General features: G+C 49.7%; 1 pseudogene; it reads right to left on the bottom strand.

The window, feature by feature from the left end:
- Window positions 1–5,578: 5,578 nt before the first annotated feature.
- Window positions 5,579–6,047, bottom strand: LOC127672515 (60S ribosomal protein L29-like; annotated as a pseudogene).
- Between the last annotated feature and the right edge of the window lie 12,597 nt (window positions 6,048–18,644).

The raw sequence follows: 18,644 nt of genomic DNA, 5'->3' as shown, positions 1-18,644 counted from the left end.
TCGAGAATGTATTCTATCGATTACCTTCAGCCTACAAACCTTGCTCTAAAGAGAAACACTCTGGCACCATGCCGGGTCTCCTTTCTCAGAAAGGCTAGAGGTGATGGGGTGTCCGGAGAGGAAGCTGCTCACATGGGAGGCATGGAAGGGGGATGGGGGGGGGGGGACTGGAGCGTCTGTGAGTCTAGTCCCATAGTGTCCTGGTTTTGCCTATATGCCAGCATCTTGTGGTTTCCTGGAGGGCTGGGGAGAGACGGTCACTCTCAGAGAGAATGGAGGAAGGGGAGGGGCAGAGGGTCATGCAGTGATGCTCACAGCTCGCAGAACAAGTTACAGAGAGAGGTGGGGATAGATTCCTAGCAGGACCGTATGAGGAAAGATGGAGTCATTGATAGGAATGGAGATTGAGGGTGTCAGCACAGGACAGAAGTGAGCTAAGATGTCACCTGTCAGCAATCCGTATGACCAAGGAGCACTGGCTAGACTCAACACTGACCATCAGGGACCAGCATTTCCCAAGGGAAAACAGAGGCAAGGTGTCTTAGTAGTGTTCCATTGCTCTGAAAAGACTCCATGACTGTGGCAACTCTCATAAAGGACAACAGTTAAGTGGGGCTTGCTCTCGGTGTCAGAGGCTCAGTCCAATGTCACCATGGCTGGAAGCATGGTGAACAGGTGCACGTGGTGCTGGAGAAGTTGAGGGCTTCACACCCTGATCTGCAGGCAGCAGGGAAAGAGAGAGAGACACTGGGCCTGACTGAAACCCCAAAGCCCACCTCCAGTGACACACTCTCTCCGACAAGGCCACACTTCCTACTCCTTTCCAACAGTCACTTCCTGGTGAAGAAGCATTCAAATGCGTGAGCCTACAGGGCCATTCTTATTTAAACTACCACAGTGCAGACTAGAAATAGTGACAATAATGATAATGTAATAATAATTATTATAGTGTTGTTATTATTATTATTATGATGATGATGTTTATCACCTATCACCATTATGCTTATCACCTTATCACCACAGTTGCAAAGAGAATTCATTTAGGAAGTACTTGGACACAACACCTGATGCAAAGGTCACCAAGGTGTTGTCCACAAGCACAGCAGAGTTTCTCTCTCTCCCTCTCTCCCTCTCCCTCTCTCCCTTTCCCTCAAACCCTCTCCCTCTCCCTTTCCCCCCTCTCTCACACACACATACATGCACACACACATACTTCCTTTTTTTTTTAATCAAAGGCAGATCCGCAGCCAAAATGTATTTAAGAACGATTATTAATAACCTAACATTTAGTTCCATTCATCGACTCGGTCATTCCCTTGAGACGGGCTTTTCTCTAGAGTCCATGCTGGCCTTGAACCCTTCCCAACCTTCTTGTCTCCACCACTCAGGCACTGGGGTCACAAGGCAGCAAGCAGCACTGCCTTAGAAGAAAAGGCCACCAAGTACTGCCCCAGTATACCCAGTGAGGGATGGGAAATTTATTTTTCTACACACCACACAGCCTACTCCTGCTGGGTACCACGCATGCTAGAAAATTCAAATTCTGTGGGACACAATTTTAAAGACCAGTGTAAAATAAAAGACTGAGGCTGGGATTTGAAGCGTGTAGGCAGTGACTGTAGAGTAAAGTAGAACTGAATAGATTGGGAAGGAACTGTCTCATCTCTGCTGGAAGGTCTCCTAAGGAGCACTCAGTAGGCCCTTAAAATAGCAACCTTAATCCTCCCCTTCTGTGAGGCCAAGGAAGGCCTCGGGTGATTCAGGCTTGGCTCCTGTGAAAGCTGTCAACTCTCTGCTCTCCACCAGACGGAGGCCAGTCTGTCGATCTCTCGGCTCCAGAGTGCCCGGATTAGATCGTGAGTCATGGATCCTCACTGCAAGTAGCGTGATTTGTTCCAGGGTGAACCTCAGGTTGGCTGGGCCTGTGTGAAATTCTTCTCTGCCACCCGGACACAGTCCTCTGCTTGTCAGCTGGTCCAGGCAGGGACACCGTCCCAAGACCAGCCCCAAGTTCAACACCACTGGGGATATACAGAACATAGGTCCCAACGAAGCAACTGTACCTCTTCTCCTCCATTTTCAATCCAGTCTCAGAGCTCAAAGTCCCTTGAAGGACTTGGCTCAGCCACCCTGCGGAGGACAAGAGGAGACTCCCCTACATTACTCATTCCGGAAGTTTACAACTCAAGCTTTGGAGACAGATTGGGTGTTAAGGGAGTGGAGAGGGCATCCAGGAAGGCTCACCCAGCTGGTTTACCCAAGTGAGATGACGTCCTGAGACTCGCACATTAAATGGGACATTGGAAGCAAGGCGTTATCAACTGTCCAGATCTTTATGCATTAAAGATGGAGATGACTCCATCTCCAAGGAACCTGGGCTCTGAAGATGCAGGATGCTTGCAGGCCGCACTCAGGACGATGGGATAAGGCTATCATGCGGCAGTGGTGGTGCACGTCTATAATCCCAGCACTCTGGGAGGCAGAGGCAGGCAGATTTCTAAGTTCGAGGCCAGCCTGGTCTCCAGAGTGAATTCCAGGACAGCCAGGGCTACACAGAGAAACCCTGTCTTGAAAAAGAAAAAAGAAAAAAGAAAAGAAACACATGCTCAACAATAATAACAGATGATATTTGAATGAAGCCACAGGACACTGTGACTCGAAGACAGAGCTACTTGCATGCTTCCTGGGGGGGGGGTGATCAGCTATGGGGGCAAAGCAGAGACCAAATTAGAGGAGCTTCATCTGAGGGGTTCACAGCTCCAGGAAGCCAAGGGGGAGCTGCAAGATTTTTCAGTCTCTGGAAGGCACAAGACGCAACTACATTGTGTTTTATTAGTCAAGCAAATTCAGATTCGGGTTAGGGTGGAGGGTGAGGGGTGCTAAGCTCCGCCCCTCAATCCTGCACCAAGCATGAGGCCCTTCCCCAGGGATGTGACTCTTTCCTCCCAGGGAGGAGACACACGGGCTCTGCAAACACCTTTAATGGACCACACCTATCTTTTAAGGTTGTTGAGAGGATTAAAAATGATAATTCAGACAGAGTGCCTGGCACATTTTTGCACATTAGGGAAGCCATCCCTTCCACTGGGTGGGTACAGCTATTTGGCAAGCAAAGGCTGCTGGGATTTAGCACCTCTGTGCCTCCTCAGAGAAGTGGCCTTGGGCAGGACACAACCTGTACAACTGATTGAAGCAGCTCTGTCTGACACATAGAAATCCCAGTGTGATAGCCATTGTTAAATACAGCTGAGCCCATCCCTACAGTGGATATCAGCATCACAACCAACAAGAATCTGACCCTTCCTTGGCCTCAGCACTGTGGTCTCCTCTCCTCACCTGCTATGGTGATGCACAGGCTGAAGGGACAGGCTCTTGGTGCCTACCTGCCTTAAGCTAAGAGGCCATGGGTGATCCAAACTGAGTTAATCAGACATTAATGTATCCACTGAGTTAATGTATCCATGGCTGGGGTGGTAGCTCAGTCAGGGGAATGTTTATCTAGCATGCACCAAAGCCCTGGGGTTGGTTCTCAGTACAATGTAAACCAGTCGTGATGGAGTCATCCTATAATCCCAGTGCACAGGAGGTACAGGACTGTGAGTTCTAGGTCATCCTCAGAGTGAGTTTGAGGCCAGTCTGGCATATATAGGACTATATGGAAAAAAACTAAATCAACTAACCAACCAAAAAACAGTAGACAGTGGATCACAGAGTCTTGAACCTTTGGCAAAATAACTCAGGGGATGGAGTGTTTTTGCTGATCCATGCTGAAAGAAGTTCTGGAAGGGACTGTGTTCTAGGACTGTGTCCCTCAAGTGCTTGTGTCTGGTACTCGGTGTGGTTTTTTTTTTCTTTTTTTGTTTGTTTGTTTGTTTTTTTCTCAGCTCAATGATAGCTAGCCCCCGTCTCTTTTCCCTTCCTCTCCTTCAATGGGTGGAGAATCCCAAATAGAGACAAAAAAGGAAAAACCAGCAAGGCCCCAGGGCAGGACCCGGACATGGTGAGCGAGAAGTGAGACACAGGGAGATCCTGGAGGAGGTGACATGGCCTAGAACCTGGTAGGAATGGAGAGTTGGGGTTGATAATGGTGTTTGCCCGGCTAGAGGAGCAAGTTCATCCCGGGGATGGGCTGGTGTGCCGTATCAGGAAATATTCAACTCACAGCATCTTTCTCGGCTGGAGTTGGGCAGCTGTAATCCCTTCAAAGGAGCATTTAGAAGCAAAGGGAGGAGCCCAAGGTGCTTTTTAACATGGGTAAAAAGAGAGAAATTAAACACACGCACGCACAGCCCCACACCCTCCACTCTGCCTATGGGGGAAACACAACCATTACTACCTACTCCCTAAATCTGCAATGATTTGTGGTCTGTGGAGGGGAAGTGGTTATTTATGGCGTGAATGGGAGGGACCTTATCATCCTACACATCCCAGGTAAGTCACACACACACACCACACACACACACACACACACACACACACACACACAGCCTGAGGGGACCCTCTCTACCAGTGTTGGAGTCGCCATTCCAAAGAGGAGACTTGCAGAAATGTAAGAGAAGAGAGGGAATCGTGTGGGTGGGTGGGGGAGCCCTGGGGGGTGGGTCGGGGGAGGAGCAAGCAAGGATGGGGAGGAGTGGGGGTGTGATCTAGGCATGGGTGAGGGTGGCTGGTGCTGTTCTGGCTTTGAAGTCCCAGGGAAGAAGCAGTCATAAATTTTCTCGCTGTGAGAGATGAGGATTATAAAATACCACTCTTGACTGGGGGTTGGGGTGGGGCTGGCTCACGAGGTGTCCATTACCACCCAGGAACTCCCTCCAGCCCCGACTAAGCCGCCATGTATTTCTGAGAACAAAATACCGCCGTACTTGGCAAGCGGCCCAGAAGAAAAGAAATGCATACCTGCACGCTGTATATTTAATATATTTGTATATTATATATTTTCATATATATTAGATGCAGCTCAGTGGCAGAGTCATATCCGGGTTTTATGCAGTGTGAGAGATTGAACGTAGGGCTATGCAAATGGGCTCCCACCAAGCCTCATCTCCAGCCCTCAGTTTCTTGAAACAGGGTCTCCCTGCGCAACCCAGACCCATCTTTCCATTGTGATCCTCCTGCCTCAGTCTCCCCACATGCTGGGACCACAGGTGTGCACCACCACAGCTGCCCAGAATAACCTCACTGAGCACCACTGTCCACCTTACAGGGAGGACTGTGCTTGGACAGCTGTCGGATTAGGATAAACGACTGAGTGTTGGCTAGCTCCGTATCTGTGGGCCACAGTTCCCAATGTCTCTGAATCTCTGGGGTTGCATCTTGGACCAGATGTTTTAAGGATGAGATGAAGTCACAGGTAAATGGAAAAGGGATGGGGGATTGTATACAGCAAGGTCATAGTGTGTGCAACTGAACCCTTACCTAGAGGAAACCCAAAGGAGCCCTGCTCCATTTTATTTTTAAACAGATCTACCCTCAAGTTTATTTGTAAAAACAGCCTAGGACACTGGTCATCTGCAAATAGCGTGTGGGTAGGTGTGTCACAGCAGTCCACCTGTCTTCACACTGGCAGGAGCCTTTTCTATGGGACCTTCACAGGGGCCTGGGCACCTTTGGGAGCCTGAGCTGGAGCTGAAGCCTGGGCCCTACCTAGAGCGTTGGCCTCCGCCTTGGTTTGAGCCTTGGGCTTTGGTTGACAGAGCCCACGGCCCTTGGCCATGTAGCTTTGACTCCACTTCCCGAGCTTGGGGTGAGTGATGAAAGCCAGGCAGGCGGTTTAGTTTGTGGCTGGGGCCTTTGGAAGCTTGGGCTTGATGGCCTGAGGCTTTACCAGGGCCCCGAGGGCCTCTGCGCATGCTCTCACTGCCTTTGCATTGTTGGCCTGCCTCTTCTTCAGGCCTTTCTTGTTGTGTTTCTTGGCAAAGAGCATGTTCCTCAGAAACTTGAGGTCAGCCCCCTTAAGAGATTCGTATCTCTGTGACCGGGATTTCTCGATGCCATTTGCCGGACTGGTTGTGTGTGGTGTGGTTCTTGGACTTGGCCCTTTGCATGGTAACTGCGGTTCCTGTAGCGCCTGGGGCAGGAAGACGGAGCCCTACTTTTTACTGGGACTCTTATGTATCCAAGCAACCTCCTAATGCAAGGGCTCCCAAGCCTCCCTGGGGAACTCAGACAGGTGCCAAGGCTCTGGCCCCACCCATGGATTCTGCTCCACATCATGAAAGGATGAAGAGGCTTGGCTACTGGCGTTCCAGCCGAGGGTTCCAGGGGCTTTCCCTCATGAAGCCCCTGTCCTGGGTTCTCTGGAGGACACCGTGGGAAGATCGCCTATACATCATGAAAGGGAGTCTCAAGATTATCTAACAGACTCCAGACCAGTTAATCTAATGATGGCTGCTGGGGTGCTGTGGAGGCTGAGAACACAGTGGCTCCTCGGTCTGTGACGCCAGAGAACACTTCAACCGTTCAACAGTTCCAATCCTGTGCGACCGACCCAGAAGATTCCTGGAGAGTCATCAGCCTTCAGTTCAGAATTGGAAGGCAAAAGAAGCTGGGACGTGATTTTATTAAAGGACAGTGGCAGTGGGGGCATCAGAAAGAATGGGGGCAGGCAGGTGAAGAACCCTGCTCTTCCCCTGGACCTCAGCATTGTCTGGACCATAAGCAGGAAGGAGCCAAGCAGTCTGCAGCAGAGCTGTCTAGCCTCAGGTAATCCTGTCTGAAGGCATTCTCATGGACCTATGCATGGGACTTCCCATCATTACCATGCTCATTAGCATATAAGATGGCCACCCTGCGGGGCATGGGGAGATGCTGCCTGGGAACCTCTTCCTTTCTGCACCTCAGGGTCCTCACCAGCATCCTCTGAGGCATGTCTTGGTTTCTTCACCCTGTTGCTGTGATAAAATACTGTCAACTTCAAGGAGTTTCAGTTTAGAAGTTATGGCGCCCTGAGTTCAGATTTGATTATTTATGAGCTGTGTGCACTTGGGCAAACTGCTTAGCCTCTCTGAGCTTCAGTCTTCACTTCTCCAGCATGAAGTCAGCATGTTTGGATGGAAGGAAGGGTGGTGGATAAGACTGGGTGATATCTTAGTAGGTGTCACATAGGTTCTTGCTTTATTCAGAGGCCATGAGATCTTCTTCACCAACAACTCATCAGACAGAGAATGGTCCAGGAGTTCAGTAGAGCACATCTCTGAGTGAGCACACTGTATGTGTGACTTGTCACAGAGAGAGGTGGAACAATTTTCTACTCATTCCAGATGAGGCAGGGGCAACAGATGAAAGAAACAATTTTATTGAAGTCTGAATTGGGGGTAGGGAGGGCAATGAGATTATTGGGGTTCCTTCTGTATGGGTAAGGGACTACTTACAGGAACATGGATAACTCAAAGGCAGCTTCTTCATGAGAAAGCTCGCCCAGGACAGGATGCTTTCTCTAACCTTTTTCAGCTCATGGGCTTTCTGTCTCTCTCTGTCTCTGTCTCTGTCTCTCTCCTCCTCCTTTTCCTCTTTCCCCTCCTGTCTCCCTTCTCTCTCTCCCCTTGCCCTCTCCCTCCCTCCCCCTCTCTCCCTCCCCTTCCCTTCCTCTCCCCTTTTCTTCTCATCCCCCTCCTTTCTCCCTCTCCCTCTCTCTCCCCCTCCTCTATTCTCCTCCTGTCCCACTCCTCCTCCTTTCCCTCTCACTCCCTCTCCCTCCCTCTCTCTCCCTCCCTCCCCTTTCCCTCTCTCCCTCCCCTTTCCCTCTTCCCCTCCCCTCTCATCTCCCTCCTTTCTCTTTCCCTCTCCCTCTTTCCCTTTCTCTGTCTCTCTTCTCCTCCCACTTCCCTCCCTCTCTCTTTCTCTGACTTGCCCTTCACCTTCCTGTGAGCCTTTCCCCTCCCTAACATAATGAGCTGCCTGAAACCGTGGGCCCAAATAAGCCCTTCTCCACTGAAGCCACTCTGTCTGAGACCTCATCACAAGAGAATTCTAACTCAAGTACTATTACTAAACCTCAAAAACCACATTCTGTCCTTTTAGGAGGACCTTGCTACACTCTGCCTGTCACAGTTGACAAAGGTCCAGTCACTTGTCTGAGGGCATAGGCCAGGTATAGGAAGAGTCAAGTGTTCCCTTCCTGCTGAATATTTGCCTGGGGCACAGTGGTGTAACAGAATACGCACTTTTCCTTCCTTCTTGAAGGCTCCCAAATCCACAACTAACCACACATGGGAGAAAGAATCACTAAGAGAAAATTCAATTCTCCATGCCTACAGCAAAGAGCTATAGAGTACTTGTAGCACCCTAAGATCAAATCCTCTCATGGGTGAGCTGTGTGACCCTGGCTAACTCGATTAACCTCTCTGAGATTCATTCCTTAGCAAGAAAGGGTAGGCTGTCTCTAACTTTCACACTCCGAACACCATTGCTTCTGCAGTTGAGGGCCCGACACAGCCAGGAAACACCCAGAAAGCCGCATCAGTCCAGTGAGGACCTGCTAATGGAGACAAGGTGGTCTCTTCCCCTCCCTCCATGCCTTGGGTCGATACGCATTGATCCCAGTTCAGCTGAGCAAGGGCCGTCTTTCAAAGTTTATTCTGGTGTCAATTTTTATAGTTCTTCCCGCAGATCAATAGCACGCGAAAACATTAAGGCAAACTTTGCAAAGCTGATGGCTCAATAAGAGTTTATGAATGGCTTCAGCCCCGACTCTAAGGGTTCAGGAGAAAGCGTTGCCTTTACCCTGATGATTAAGAGAGAAAGGCATCAATACAGGCTGGTCTCTCAGTCCTGGGAGGCAGGAAGGCTGGCTCACCGGCTACCCTTATTTTCCACAGCTGAGGAAGTGGTCACAGAGTTAGCCATGATTCAAAATGGACCAGTGTTTAAGTACAGAGTCTCATAGGTGTGAGCAGAAGAGCTAGTTCTACCCTGTCTCCTGGGCATCTATCACAAACAGCTGCAGAACTTAGCCTCTCTTCAGGGTACCCACCACACACCCATCAGGTGGGTAAGACTCGCTAAGGGAAAATCAAGCTTCTCTGTGCTTCAGATATAAAGTCCACAGGGCCAATGAACAGAAGGGAAGATGTTCCTTCAGGGATAACCAAGGAAGTCAGGGCTGGGGGGCAGAGGCGGGTTGTGACTGGGTGGGCATAGTGCTTTCCTGCCAGGCACAGAGCCTTGGGTTCTATCCTCAGTATCACTAAATTGTGTGTGATGCTGTATACCTGAAATCCTAACGCATTGGGGTTGGGAAGGGGGGGAGTGGAGGCAGGAGAATGAGAAGTCCAAAGTCATCCTTGGTTACGTAGTATGTTCTAGGTTACCTGGGATACATGAGATAGTATAAAATAAAATAAAATTAAATTTAAAAATGGCAATTATAACCACAAAGATGGAGTTTGTCCCCCTGAAGTCTTCTGCTCGGCAGAAACTGAAATATAAGTAGGGCTGAGCTACAGAGTCTGCATCCAGCTCTTCTAGCAGATGAACAAATCCATCTCCACCTGACTTGCGAACAGCCCTCACAGGCTTGTGTGTTTGAATGATTAGTCATCAAGGGGCGCCACTGTTTGAGAAGGATTGGGGGTGTGGCCTTGTGGAGGAAGTACGTCACTGGGGGCGGGCTTTGAGGTTTCAAAAGCCGGTGCCAGGCCCAGTCTCTCCCTCTGTGCTTTTGGATCAGGATGTAGTTCCCAGTCACCGCTGCTCCACCACTACCCCTGCCTGCCGCCATGCTCCCCGCCATGATGATAACGGACTAAGCCTCTGAAGCCATAAGCAAGCCCTCAATGAAATGCTTCCTTTTATCAGAGTTGCCCTGGTCATGGTACCTCTTCACAGAAATGGAACAGTGACCAAGAGAGTCTGGTAAATCTAGCTAATCTATATCCTAATGTGCACAGACCTGCCTCTCTGCACATGCCCCTAGCTGACATATACCAGGCTGTTCACTAAAGTGTTGTTTAGATAAAGGATAACTTGAGAAAAAAAAAAAAAAACGTGATCATCTGCATTGGTGGTGATTAAATGAGAAGCAGGAGGTTAGTGAGCCCAGGAAACAGCAGAACACATGTTCCAGAACACATACTCCAGAACATGTGTTCCAGAACACATACTCCAGCAAAGTGGCTTCACTTAAAATAAAACTAAGAATGGAGAATTTCTGAGATGGGTCATTTCTCTGGAGGGAAGTTTAAAGACATGGGGAAATGCCAAGCTACAGAAAGGAGGAAATGGTCTCTAAATGCATTAAAGGGGAAATAACTGTGAGTTACACAATGTAGGGCATGTGGGAAGGGAGGGTTGACCTAGAGCTTATGCATCAGTAGTGGTGCCGTTCAAGGGAAAGGGTAAAGCGTGAGGCGTGAATCCAGCTCTGTCTGCTCACCGCCGGACTCTCGCCCCTACCCCAGAACAGTGCCCACAGTGCCCACAGTGCTCACAATGCCCACAGTGCCCACAGTGCTCACAGTGCCCACAGTGCTCACAGTGCCCACAGTGCCCACAGTGCCCAGCATGAAGAACGTGAGTGAAGGATGGACGTGCAGGTCCAGCCTGGGTTTTTCACCCATCCTTATCCTTCCCTCGATAATTGCACTGGCTGGCGGTATTTCACTGGAAAAAGGAGGCAGGAAGAGAGGGAGCCAGCCAACCTGGCTTCCCGGTCCTCGTGCGCTCATTTCCGGTCCTTGCTGCACTCACTTCTGAGTCTGTAGTTTTCTCGCATGCATGTTACGAGTAAGGTATTTTCTTTTTTAAGAGCCAAAAAGCTGTGTGAAGCAGCCTGGAGAGATGGACCAGTGGGCAACGTGTTGGATGACCAAGTGTGAGGACCAGGGTTCAGATCCTGCGTCCTGCGGGAAGATTCTCTGGTATCTTCTAATAGGGTCAAGAAAATGCCTTCCTCAGTGTGTTGAGAACAGGAGCGAGAGGCTTAGGAGGGACCCATGAAGAAGCCAAGGAAACCCTCCAAACGCCTTAACGGAAACTGAGAAGTAGAGATGTGTCTCTCTCTCTGACTGAGACAGAGAACCTAAGTCACTTCGGGGAATTCTCTTTTCTTTATTTTTATATTTTTCTGTCTTTTTTTTGGTCCTGTCTCTCACATAGGGTCTCTCACTGAACCTGAGAGGGTGATTGGGCTAAACTGACTGGCCAGTGAGTCTAGGGGAGCCCTGTGTCTCTGTCCCTCCCCCTTCTCCCCCTGCCCTTCCCTTCTCTCCCCCTGCCCCTTCCCTCTTCATCCCCCTGCCCCTCCCCCTCCTCCATGATGGAACAACAGGTGCACGTTGTCGCACCCACCTTTGCTTCTCTTCAGTGAGTTCGGTGGATGACCTGAGTCTGAGCAGTTTCATCTCACCACCCCTCTTTTCATTTTACACCTTAAAAGTAGTATTTTGTTAAGTCTTTGAGAATTTTACACAGTGCATTTTGGTCAGAGTCTCCCTTTCCTCAGCTCTTCCCGGAACTGCTCCACCTTCCTATGCAATCCATCCGTCTTCGTGCCCCCTACATAGCATCCAATTGGTGCTGTATGCGACCCGAATAGTCTTGGATGTGGTGCCATGTCTTGGGTAGAGCATGACAGACCTGCCAAGGACCACACAGCCTCTCCCTCTCCCAGCAGCGATCAATTGCCAATAGACTTTTAAAAGACAAACATCTCACTCTAAACCCCTAACTGCTATACACACCCATGCTGGCTATGAACTCATGGCAATCCTCCTGCCTCAGCCTCCTGAGCACTATACAGACACGAACCACCCCACAGGGCTATCTTCCCTTTTTCATGACGTATCAGCGTCATAGGTGCTGAAGATTAGTGACCAAATGAATTTAAATGAACTCATTCTAAGCATTGCATGACATTGTAATCTGGGAAGGGCGAACCGAGGTTGATTGATTGACAGACTGGCTCCTCCCCCTCGCACCACATGATGTTGTAATCTGGGAAGTGCAAGCCAAGGTTGATTGAGACTGGCTCCTCCCCCTCGGTGGGATAGAAAGTCACTGTGGAGTCTTTGCCAGTGATCTCTTAACATCTTCAAATCAGTTACTCCACAATGGCCCTGGAGGAGCTCCTGGTCCTGGTGTTCCTGTGCTGATTGACAGTTCCTCTGCTCTCTCTTGCAGCATACAAACAGTAATCGCGGCTCTTCCGTTTTAATAGGCGGCTACAGCACTGGCTAGGAGCAGTCCAGCATGTCTCTGCTCTCTGGGAGACTGGTGTAGAAACAAGGGAAAGAAGCTTGACTGTCAGCAGAGGTGTGAACAGCGGCCAGTGTGAGGGCAAAGGAGAGAGTTCTCTACAGATGAGAGAAATCCTAAGGGGAGGTGAGATCTTATTCATGAAACATTTGCAACTGGCACTGGCCAGGGTGTGCAGTGATGCTAGCCAGCCTCAGACCTCATCAGCCCTGCCAGTAGAGTCTCTGGGATACACCAGGGTCCCCAGGTGTCTCCAAGGAGAACCCAGTGTTGGAGACATGATGGCACCATGCACACTGGGAAATTCTGAGCAGGAAATAAAAGTTCCAGTGGCAACTTTGTGTTAGGACAGCTAAATTCCAGAAACTTCTGAGCTAGGCAAGGCAAAGTGAGGAGGGATTCCTGAACCAGCCACCCAAAAATGAGAGGACACAGTACAGCAATAGCACAGGTTTGCATGGGATAGAAACCTCTGGCATGTTTAGATTGTGTGTGTGCACATGTGTATGTGTGTGGGGGGCATGAAACTCAGCTCTGTATGTAAGGGCTGAGTACACATGGATCTTTTTCTTAATCCTGTATGGTTTTTGCATGTTTACATACATGTTCATGTATTCACATATGTGTGTGTGCACATTTGGAGGCTGGATGTTGACACTTAATGTCTTTATCTCTCTCCATCTCATTTTTGAGACAGGGTCTTGGAATGCAGCGCTTACCTGCTCAGCAGAGGGTGGGGTTCCAGAGACCCTCCAGTCTACACATCCCTAGTGCTGGGCACACCTATGGGCGAACCCTGTTTTACTGTGGTTCTGGGTCATCCAGAGACATACTTAAAAGTACATGTGACTTTCCTGTGTGTGAATAGCACCTGAATAAACATAAAAGGGGAGACTCCATAGCATAACATGGCTGAGCGTGACAGGAAGTCTTATGAGTGGGATGTGCCCTGAGGAGGGGACCTGGGCACCATTTTTTGAGAACAGGAGGAGATCCTCAGAGTCCCACTCTTCCCCAACTCCCAGCCTGGGGCCGCATACAGTTTCCCAGCTCCTCCACGGCCCGGGATCACTCAGACCTTATTCCCTGAGATCTTCTCCTTATCCAGCACCCTTCCCAGCATGCCTCATCCTCCGGCTCACAAATCCTGGCCAAGACTTGCTGTCCCTAGTAAATATTTCAGCGCTCTTGGAGATCAATGATGTATCATTGATGGGAAATTGGATGTAAATCATTCTGGCTTCCCTGTCACCCCAGAAATCAATGTTCACACATTAGGGCTATGAGCTACTTAGGAGGTTCTGACGGATGATGCTCGGATTCAAGGCGCCACACCTGAGGCCTGCCATCGTGTTTCCTCCCTGGGAGGATGGAGCTGAGGGCAGTTGCCTGGAGAGGATGATGCTTCTTGGGAGAGGCTGGCATCAACAAGAGTAGCAAGTCATTTCCCAGGGCAAGCAAGCTCTGTCTTCCCACCAAAGTCCTTGCACATCTTGAGAGGCTGAGGGTAAACCTGGAGCCTCAGGATTCTGCTCCTTCTTTTGTCTGACATTAGCTAATCGTGGACTGTTTGTGAACTGTGCCCTATCCATGGCTCCTCAGTTAGTGTTACTGTTCTGGGTGGTTGTTGAATTTTTTTGGACATGCAGGACGGGGAGCTGGCAGAGGTAGGGCCATCTAGGGCAGGACTCACAGGCTATAGATCCAGCAGGTCCCAGCCTGAGATCTGTTCCTGACCTATGAAGACTGGGAGCCCTGGCGGCCACACACTCCTGTGGCTGAGAACTCTGCCATGGATTCTCCATTGTGACGAATGGAACCTTCTCAAACCAGGAGCCCAGGCAAACCCACCCTCCTTCAGGTTTCTTCTGTCAGGATTTCTGCCACAGGAAATAGAAAAGCCACTCTTGTTAGTACCTGCCCCACGTGGGTGTTGAAAACCATCCACACAAGAACACCCCGTGGCTCATGAATTCTGTTTCTTCGATCACACTGAGGTATGTAGACCACGGTTCTGTTTGCAATGGACGTAAATGAATCGTCCGCAGAGGGCTATGGGTCAGATTGTCTACGTGTTACCTAGGAAATGAGACGCCGGGTAGCTGCGGTAAGCTATCTGCAGACAAGGGTGGCTCATTATATATAATAAAAAAGCTTATGAAACTGAACCCACCGGATGGCCCCGCTGCAGGGAATGGGACACTTGACTTGATTTATGACCCCACTCTTAGAAAAGTTCAAAACGTAGTCAAACATTCACTCATTCGTAGTTTATGTAATATATTCACTGTTTACTCCTTTGTGCATGAAGACTTTATATGTGTATTATAGATAGGTGTAATTTTACATCTTGCCTTTGTCTGTCTTGTAACAGGGTCTCTCTAGGGAGCCCTGGTTGTCCAGGAACTCACTCTGTAGACTACACTGGCTTCAAACTCACAAAGATTCCCCCAGTCTCCTCCCCCCAAGTGCCACGATTGAAACTGTGACCACCATGCCCAGCCACACCTTCTGTTTGACTACTATGACATATTCAGAGGTGACTAATACTGACACTGTACTTGATTTTATGAGTGGAGCGTGTACATTTCAGTTCAAAATAGCTAGAAAGCACGTGCGGGGTGTTAATGACGAATACTTGTGAGTGGGAGATGACTCCTTCATGTTTGCCGACAGTATATGTATTGCACAGATGTTACCTATAATTATGGCTTATTTCTCTTCTGTTGTCATAGTTATAATGCTGTGTGTAACATATAAAATATAGGTCTGCTGAATCTCTGGCTTTTAGCTCTTTATTCACACGTGCAACATATGCACATTTCTTCCTGTTCTGTTTTGTTTTTCTTAATTTCTTTTGGATGCAGGGTTTCACCGCATAGCCCAGGCTATCCTCCAACATCTGATCCTCCTGCCTCAGCCTCTCGAGTATGGAACTCACAGGCCTACCATCTTACTTGTCTTGTTTCTGGCTTTACACAAGGACCCACAAACTGGGTGGGCCTAATTTAAAGGTTCTCCTCACAACTCAGTGAAGACACCTAAGCATCCAGGTCGTTATGGAAATGCAGGAGCGGTGGGTCACCAGGTCACCGGTGCGTCCAGTGAGACAGCTAGCTGTGCACAGCAGATCCAAAAATCCACATGTCACACAAACATGTTGACACACAACTGCACCACGGGGCAGTGTGATGCCTGCCTGCATGGTAACCCAGCCTTATAAGTACCTAAGGTTCCTGAGCCACTCCACCTACAGACCCTGTGTCCTAATCCTAAAGACTCTATGGCACTGTGTTCCAGGGAGTGTTGGGATCTAGCCTGCCACCCGCCTCTGTGCAGATACTGGATGTGGACTGAATTTGGTATTAATTTGCAAAGAAAAACCCAGCTCCCTGGAGACTATGCAGCCCCTGATTGGCCCACAGGGCACCGCCTTGACTACATTGGTAGCTGAGTAGTTAGGGATTTGGTCTGCCAGCTATGAGGGCTCTCTGGGACCTGGCTGGGCCCTGAGGACTGAGCCCAGGGCAGCCTGTTTGTTCCTTTTCTGCCCTCCAAGCAGACTTGGAGACCTGGATGGGGAGCGGGGGAGGACAACAGGGGACCAGCTCACTGGGACTTCCTATTTGCTAAAAGCCGCCGGTTCCCACAAATCCCAAAATAGAGTCCCTGGCAGAGATGTGGACTCTGAAACACAGAGACAGCTGCGAAGAAAAAGTGGGGGGGGGGGGGGTAGGAGGGCCAGCGGCTTCTGCCTAGAGCTTCAGAGGGATTTCTGGGGCCTGCAGGCACGGAGAGAAGTTCTCCATACCGTTATCCCCTTCTTTCCACAAGCACCCTGATTTGCTCTCGTCCGATAATGTTCCAGAGTGCTCCACAGAGAGGCTCGGAGTTTCTTTCCACTCGCCGAAAGTTCTCAGAGTTTAAAGTCTACATGAGGCAGCCATTTTTGTCCAAGGTCACACAGCCTCTTGCTCTGCTAAGGATGTAAGTTCACACTTGTTTCCATCTGAGCGGATCCACACGGCCTTGCCTTTTAATGTATGTTTTACTCATAGCTTGAGGTCATGGTGAGCAGAGGGACCAACTAGATGCTGCCCACCCAGACTTGAAGGAACTGTCACTCACACGCCTGAGGGCAGCTCTGAAATGCCAGGTTCCTAGACAGGAGAGTTATTTTTCTTGGTGTCATGATTAAGACCAGCAAACACATGGCCAGGGGGCCAGCTAGTTGGCTCAGCAGATAAAGAGGCTTGCACTCAATCCTGAAGATCTAAGTTCAGTTCCCAGGACCTACTTGATTGCTTGAGAACAAGTGAGAACTGACTGTCCTATGTTGTCTTCTGACTTCTGTTCTTGGACCTTGTCTGGAGCACACCACACACATACACACACACACACATACACACCATACACATAGAAACACCATATACACCACACATACATCATACACATAGAAACACCATATATACCAGAGAAACACCATATATAACACACACACACATTACACACATAGACACCATATACATAGACACACCATATACACCACACACAGAGAGACATAACACACATATACACGATACACATATACCAAACACACATACACAACATATACCACACATACATACATATACCACACACATATATCACATAGAGACACACCACACATACCACACATACTTATATATACCACACATATACCATACACTCCCATACACACATACATACACATACCACATATATAGACATACCACATACCACAAATATACCACATATAATGCACATACCATACACATATGTATATCATACATACATACACACACCATATACCACACATGCACTACACATACATACCCCACGCACACAGATACACACAAACACACAACACATAAATATAATTTTAAAATCCTGGCTCTCAGATTTGTCACCCAGAGCAGACAGGTAGCACTTGGGGTCTCAGTGGGACAGCAAACTATAGGCAAAAAAGGAGACATGAGGGAGACAGCATTATCAGGGAAACACTTGCCTTACAAGTGCTGCGACCTGAGTTAAGCCCACAGCATTCATGGGAAAAAAAAGTCAGGCACAGTGACACGGGCTTGTAATCCCAGCACCAGGGAGGTGGAGACTGGCAGATCCGGTTGGCAGACCACCCTCCACTAGTTAGCGAGCTCCAGTCAGTGAGAGACTCTGACCCCCACCCCACCCCCAATAAAATCAAGGTGGATGACTTCTGAGGAATGACATCTGAGGCTGCTCTCTTGTCTCCACATGGAGGTGGACACAGAAGACATGTGAACACACACACACACCATATGCATTCGAAGTAAACTAGGGATGGAATCAGTCAGCCCTGACTGTGTCTGTCACAGTGAAGACTAGATGGTCCAGAAAAAAAGCAAAACAAACAACAACAACAACAACAGACAAAAGGGAGCGGAGCCAGAACAGTACACAGGGTCCAAAGCCGAGAGCGGAGGCCTTCTCTGCTGCCGGCTCCATTCCCAACAGCGCCATGCTTGCCAGGTGAGACGCCACAGCCTGGAGGATGGGTAAGGTAGAGCATCATCTGCTCCCACTGCCCCCTCCACACTCTTCCCAGGGTGCTGACCGTCTTCCATAAGAGGAAGGACTGAGGCGGGGATGGGGGAGACACCAAGCTGTCCACTCAGGAAGGAAAGACCCACCATGGGGTGCTGAACGGGAGGAGTGTGTGGAGCCCTGGCAGCTGCTGCTCTCTCTGCCTCAGGTTTATATCTGAGCAATGGGAACACTGAGCCAGGGTCTCACAGACTCGCTGTCCATGGGGCGCTAAGAGAAAAGGCCTTAGTAAATGCTGGCTAGGACCAGAGAAGGAGGGTGTCTCACCCACAGATGCACAGCCAGTGCCTGGCAGAGAGACCCAAGTCTACCCAGTTGTGTTTAAATCCTAGCTGAGGACACAAACAGCTGCCTTTGCTTTGGGGGCAGTGTGGGGGTGCCCTCTCTTTCCCTCTGGTTTGGTGTTCTGGAAATTGTCTCCCCCCCCCCCCCCGCCCCGCCCCACTCAGGGCTGGGAAGCCTTCCATTGCCCTGTTCCCAGACAGGGAACACTTCGTTTTTTAGTCTCAGCTTTGAGTGGGGCCAGAGATTTGCAGAGACAGGCCAGGCTACCCAGCCTCCCATGCCTCTGTGGATTCCTTTCTCTCAGCATGTCAGGGTGACAGAGACCAGCCCAGGCCTGGCATGCCTGGACACTGTCTGCCCAGGACCGTCTAAGCAGAGCTCTGGCAACACAGGCAACCTGGGGATGGCCATTGGTGGGCATCTGGGCATGAAAAGCGGTGACAGCCTTGACCGCCACCTTCTTTTCAGAAAGCCGCTTGCTCCATCTTTCTCTGTTCCGGGGAGGGCTTCTCTCAGCTCCTGTACAGTTAGATAAACGGAGGCTTAGGGTTGTCAAGGCCTTA

Source organism: Apodemus sylvaticus, chromosome 22, assembly GCF_947179515.1.
Source record: "Apodemus sylvaticus chromosome 22, mApoSyl1.1, whole genome shotgun sequence".
In the NCBI taxonomy this organism is placed as follows: domain Eukaryota; kingdom Metazoa; phylum Chordata; class Mammalia; order Rodentia; family Muridae; genus Apodemus; species Apodemus sylvaticus.
Note: the sequence above shows the minus strand (reverse complement) of the source record. Positions and strands in the feature narration are given on the sequence as shown.